The following is a 5,650-nucleotide window of genomic DNA, read 5'->3' on the forward strand; positions in this document are numbered from 1 at the left end:
CCCCATCCCCCAGCGGGCTTAGTTTAAAGCCCGGTGGAGCAGGTCAGCCAGCCTACTTTGATTTTTTAGAGTATTTTGGCTGTCCAATAAATAGGAATATTACTCTGAAAAAATACATTTAGCGAGACAAGAGGTAGATGGATCTTGCAAACCATCTGGCCTGCTGCCTGGCTTTCCCATTGCTTTTGGTACTTTTAAAAGATGCTTAAAAATTAATTTTGAACATGTTTAAATAAGTGAATAAATCTGTCTATAATTAAAGCCTGCTGTTAAGCTTGTTTACAGAGAATCAGTTCTCCCAGCCATTCATGAGGCCAGCCAGATGGACATCATGGGACTGAAATAAACATGTGATAGAAGCACAGGACCATGTGAAAGTTGTAGGTATTTGAGAAAAATAATAAAATGTTAAGCATGTACCAATCATGTAGATTCACAGCCAAGAAAAAAGAAGAAAAACTTCCTCTTCACTTCAAATATAATTTGATTTATATTGAAAATTGGATCAGAAGTGGCACTAATATTCTTTTTCACTAATACTTGTGAGTAAGAGTTCTGGTGGAGAAGAGGGGAAGAGTACTTTTTCTCATTTAGATTAGTATTTTGTCTACCCTAAGTCCCATTAGTCATGGATTTTTCCACTCAAAGTACTTATGTAGAAGAGTGGATGTACATCCAAACTCACTCACACACACACACGGAGAAAAGAGATTGCAAATACATCCATTTTTATTTACACTTGGAATATGCTTCACATTACTGTTAAACAATAACTCTGAAATGAGCTTCAAAAGCATTTTTATTTTTTAATTCTTCTTGAAAATCATGCTTCACTTTGCTGAATCCTAGGAAATCAATGAGCCCTTATAGGTGGCCAGAATTCAAATACTTACACAATGTTCTCTGTAGAAACAGTCTATATGCACTTTGATGAAGATTTTGTTAGTGACATAAACACGTTCTCTAAAGTTTTTTCTTGGGTTTCTTTGTTTTTCTTTTTTTTGTTTTTAGTTTTTTGTAGCAACTTTGGAAGACGTACTGGAGAAACTCACAAAAAGAAAGGGAACATTCCTGCAATGGGAAAGTAGAGTTTTCACAATCCTTTCCCAGGCCTCATGCATCAAATCCACTTGTTTCAGTCCCGTCGCATTAAATCATGCAGATATGGTCAGATGATATGACTAAACACAATTGGATCAATTGAGTATTTTCTTATCACAAGGTGAGACGTTAGCCAGAGATTGCTGCAACTATGCATTTACCCCCCAAAAAGGATTGATTTGAAAACATGTTTGCATTTTTTGTGTCTTTGAAAAGGCTCCACTCTCCCCAAAGAGGGGCTGGCTGGTGTCTCCTACGCCAGAACTGTGTTATAGGTTCTGTAATTAGTAACTAATAAAAGCCCTTCCCCCCTACTCCCAACCTCCCTGTAGGCCAGCAGCAGGTGCTCCTATTTTCAGATGTATGTGAAATATCTGCCAAATCATTTGGCACATTTCAAGAAGAAATGTGCCAAATTACCTGTCATAGCTAAACTGTCTTTTTAAAAGAAAGATAAATGCTCCTGGAGCTATATTTGTGTGGAACAACAGTGCCCTCCAGTGGCTCCTCAGGTTGGTCACAAATGTGGATCCCTTCATTACTCTCCTGGGATTCAGGCAACGCTGGCTAATACATTGCCTGGGCTTGCATGATCTTGCATATATACTCTTTCAGTAACACTTAAGAAACCCAAGACAGAGCTCCACATCCCTATCAGCATTTCACATTAGCAGATGCTGGTGTTTCATAATGATAAAAAGTACACAAGGAATAATTTGGTGCACACAGGGGAAGATGTAAGCTTTTTTTATTTGACGTGAGGTACTAAGTTGCCCTCCCTGTGCTTCACAGTCCTGGTCTGTAAAAGTCAGCCCCCTCCTGACACTATACTGAACATCATTTGGATGACAGCTGTGTAACTGGACAGAAGCAGTAAAAAACAGTTCAATGGTAAGGCTTTAGTTTGGTTTGGTCAATATAAATACAGGAGCTGCGTATCAACTGGCTGCATTGGTTAGGGAACTTCAGATCTAGGGTTCTGATTTGAAACAATCTCTGCCAATAATGGGATAAATGACCCAACTTACAAAAAGTGTCACCCTAGAATAGAGATCATTCCTGGAAGAAATGTCAAGTGACTGAAACAGTCTCCCTCCTAAATAGGAAGGTAAAGTTTATTCTGCTTCTTATATTGTCAAGCCCAGGGAAGATGGCATAACACATTTTAAATGGCTTAAAATCATAGTAAAAACTATAAAAATGGAGGTGGTTTAGCAGAACTAGCATGTTTAGCACACTCAAGGAAAGTCACTGTCCTTTTGTCTTCTTTTAATATTAGTATGAGATAAATCATTTCAGATTGATTGACTTGATAACCACTTATACAAATCAAGTTTTATTTTGTCCTTAAAATTTACTGGAGCTGCCTGGCAGAGTTGTAATATGTTACTGTAGGGCTTGATATCATCTTCCAGGGACAACCCTGGGTCAGTTAGACCTCTACATGGGGACACAGATTGTACCATTGCCTCATAGGGGTGCTAAGTGCACACTTGGGGCACTTGATTGGCTTTCCTGGCTGGGAAGGAGGTGCTGGCTGGGATCATCTTGCCCCCATTGAGTTGTATTGTATGTTGGGTACACGTGGAAGGAGAAGAGGAAAGATGTGTCCCAACAATATTATAGTGTACAAATTAGTATAATACCACATATGGCTCCCCTCCGGTATATACAACCAAAAGGCAGAAGGAAAGATATAATGGACAAAAAAAACTAATGAAATCTCAGGACCAAAGAAATACCTCATCTCAGCAAAATGCATTCCAGAGTAGAATTAATGTTCTTGAGGATGGGAGGAAGGGGGAGGTGTTTTATTGTTAATATAAGTTGATGATGACAGATGAAATTCTCTTTTATCTGCTTCTTAAGACCTCGTTCTTGGAGTTTTCCTGATTTCTTTTCTCTTTTATCATGGTTGCAGACTCTCTCTTTGGAGATTTTAATCATCTTACCATGCACTCTTTCAATATGAATAAATTATTATTTTATTTATAGCCATCTATATAAAATATACCTTGAACACTGACATATCAGAAGCACGAAAAGGCTGATGCACCCAATTACATGTAGTATCACTTGACTTTGCTCTTTCGCTCTCTTGCCCCTTCCCCTCCTGCAAGCACACGGGCTGTCTCATGAGCAGACAACAGGGGGAATGAGGAAGACAGGCTAGCTCGTTTCCTTTACCTCTGAAAGAGACATCATGCCATTTTACAAAGCTTTTCCTTTTCAAACCCATCTAAGTAAAGCAGTAGTCCCCAGGGTAATCTTTTAATTATCCACAGCTCAGCTATTGCAAAGCAGGATGCAAACTGAGCTCATTTATCGACTTTTCGCTTATCTGGGATGATTATTTTAAATACAGTCAAATCTGTAATAAAAAAGGAAGCCATTTAATGCATCCCTGTGACTGCGTACTTTATCAGGCAGGACAGAGATACTTATATGGTATTCATTGGCAGAGTAGCTGAGCACCTTTCAGTAGTACATTAAGCAAAGTGACTAACATCTGTCACATGTTTGCCTTCTCACCACCCTCCCAGGAACGAAGTGTGTCTCGGAGTTTGCACCATGGCACCTGGCTGAGCCAAGCACCATTCTCTGTGCACGAAGTACCATTCTCTGTGTGCAATGCCTTTTGTACATTCCCTTTCTTACGTGGACTGCAGACTACCTTCAAGCTGCAATGATCTTAAAGTGCTCACCACAGTTTATAGAAAAGCGAACATAGCACCTACCACAATAACAGCAGCTTACATTTATATAGCAGCTTTCAAACCAAAGCATCCCAGAGCCCAAAGGGTGCATATACAACATTATGAAATGTAGGCCCTACCATGGGAGTAGAGAGTCGTCCACAGCATACTTCACAAATGTATAGGGTAGGGAAATTTTGGCCAAGGACACAGGGAGAAAGTCTTATGGAAAAAAAAAAGCCTAACCTCTGCACAGAGAGAATCTCAAATAGTGCACTGCATCCAAAACACTCCTACGCAATAGACTGTTTGGAATTTAATTTAACTGCCTCAGGAGGATGAAGTGTTGAGTCACCCTTAGGAAGATTCAAACCACACATTTTACAGACTTTAGGTACCTCAGACCTCATAAATAACCCACTGCATCATCTTCTCCTTTACTTAGAATGCTTTCAGACATGCCACTAATAGCACACTGCTATACTAGCATGGATACAGTTAGAGGAGCATTTTCTTTAGGATTCATGGGCTGTTACAAGATGCCTCCTTCCACCGACTTCTGTGGAGTTACTCCTCATTTTCCACTCCTGAAAGTAGCAGCATAATTAAGCCTACAGAGGGGTTTTTCATACCAAGTTAAGTGAAATTTTCAAAATGAGTCAAGTTTATAATTAAACACTAATATTTCATGTTTTTCTTTTTAGCTCACTTTTAGCAAAAAATGTGTGTGTGTGTTGGGGGGGGGGGGAATACAAAAATATAAATCTTACCCTATTGAGATTAGTGAGAGTTTTGTCATTGACTTAAAAAGAGTCAGATTCTACTCTAAAATGTGGATATACTGTAAAATTTTCAGAAGTGCTGAAGTCATTTAGGAGCCTAAGACTTATTCTAAAAAGTAATGTATATACTCAGGAGCCTAATTTTCAAAGGAAATCCAAGAGAGACTTTCAAGTCCAGAACCTCAGAGGTACTTACATTTGGGAGACAGGTATCTAAGTACTCTTGAAGATCTACTTTGCGGAATCCTATCCTTAAAATATTACATTAACAGTTTCTTCTAGCAAAAGAGAAAGGGTGCAATAGGTCACAGTGACTATAGTCTACATGTGCTCTATTTATTCTAGTTATTCCTCAGTTACTTTAAGGAAGTGCATTACTTTAAGGAAGTGCAGCTCTGCCCAAAGCACTATATGTAGCTAGGCATTTGGGAAATTTTGAAACCTCCTCTCTCCCTGGCTAGGAACAGAAGTTACATATAAATCTGTTTAAGTCATCAGCTAGTTTAAACCTGTAACAGAACAGAAGCCCAGTGCACATAAACCAGTTTCAAAGTGCCTGAAACTGGTTTAAGATAAACCTGGCTGAATCAAACTTAACTGATTTGGGTCAAACCAGTTTACGAAATTTCTGTCCCAGATCCCTTCCTAGTTCAAGTTAAATCACAGTCCCCCAGCATCCCAGCATGCTTTGCAGCCCTGGGTTGGGCTGTGCTGTCTATTCCAGAGAACAGCCTGCTAGTTGGAGCAGTGGGGGCTGGCTGATGGTGGGGTGGGAAGGCAAGCCTGGCTGGGGATGCAGTCTGCAGGGGGGTGGACAACTGCCCCCTCCCCTCCAGGAAAACCCTGGATGGAGTCTGTGGCCAGGGAAGGGGGGTTAAACACCTCTTCTGCCTGCTTAAATTTATTGCTGGCTGCAACCATGGACTACAAATCCCAGAGGCACCTGGAAGCAACAAGAAGAAGTGATGAGCAACCCTGCAGAGTCCTGCTGTTGTGATTTTGGACTGCAAATCCCAGAGACCTCAGAGGCAGCAGGAAGAGGAAATGAACACACAGCCCATGCTGGCTACC

At 40.3% G+C, this 5,650-nt stretch overlaps 1 long non-coding RNA gene across 1 annotated transcript in view; it reads left to right on the forward strand.

The window, feature by feature from the left end:
- Positions 1–359: 359 nt before the first annotated feature.
- The window catches only part of LOC109308214, a 6,106-nt gene continuing 815 nt past the window's right edge, over positions 360–5,650 (forward strand). Inside the window, exons 1-2 of the long non-coding RNA XR_002100547.1 lie at positions 360–371; positions 5,386–5,389. This is a non-coding gene — a long non-coding RNA (uncharacterized LOC109308214). The remainder of the gene's footprint in view (positions 372–5,385; positions 5,390–5,650) is intronic.

The sequence above is a fragment of the Crocodylus porosus genome, unplaced genomic scaffold, assembly GCF_001723895.1.
Source record: "Crocodylus porosus isolate Cpor-Errol unplaced genomic scaffold, CroPor_comp1, whole genome shotgun sequence".
Classification (NCBI taxonomy): domain Eukaryota; kingdom Metazoa; phylum Chordata; order Crocodylia; family Crocodylidae; genus Crocodylus; species Crocodylus porosus.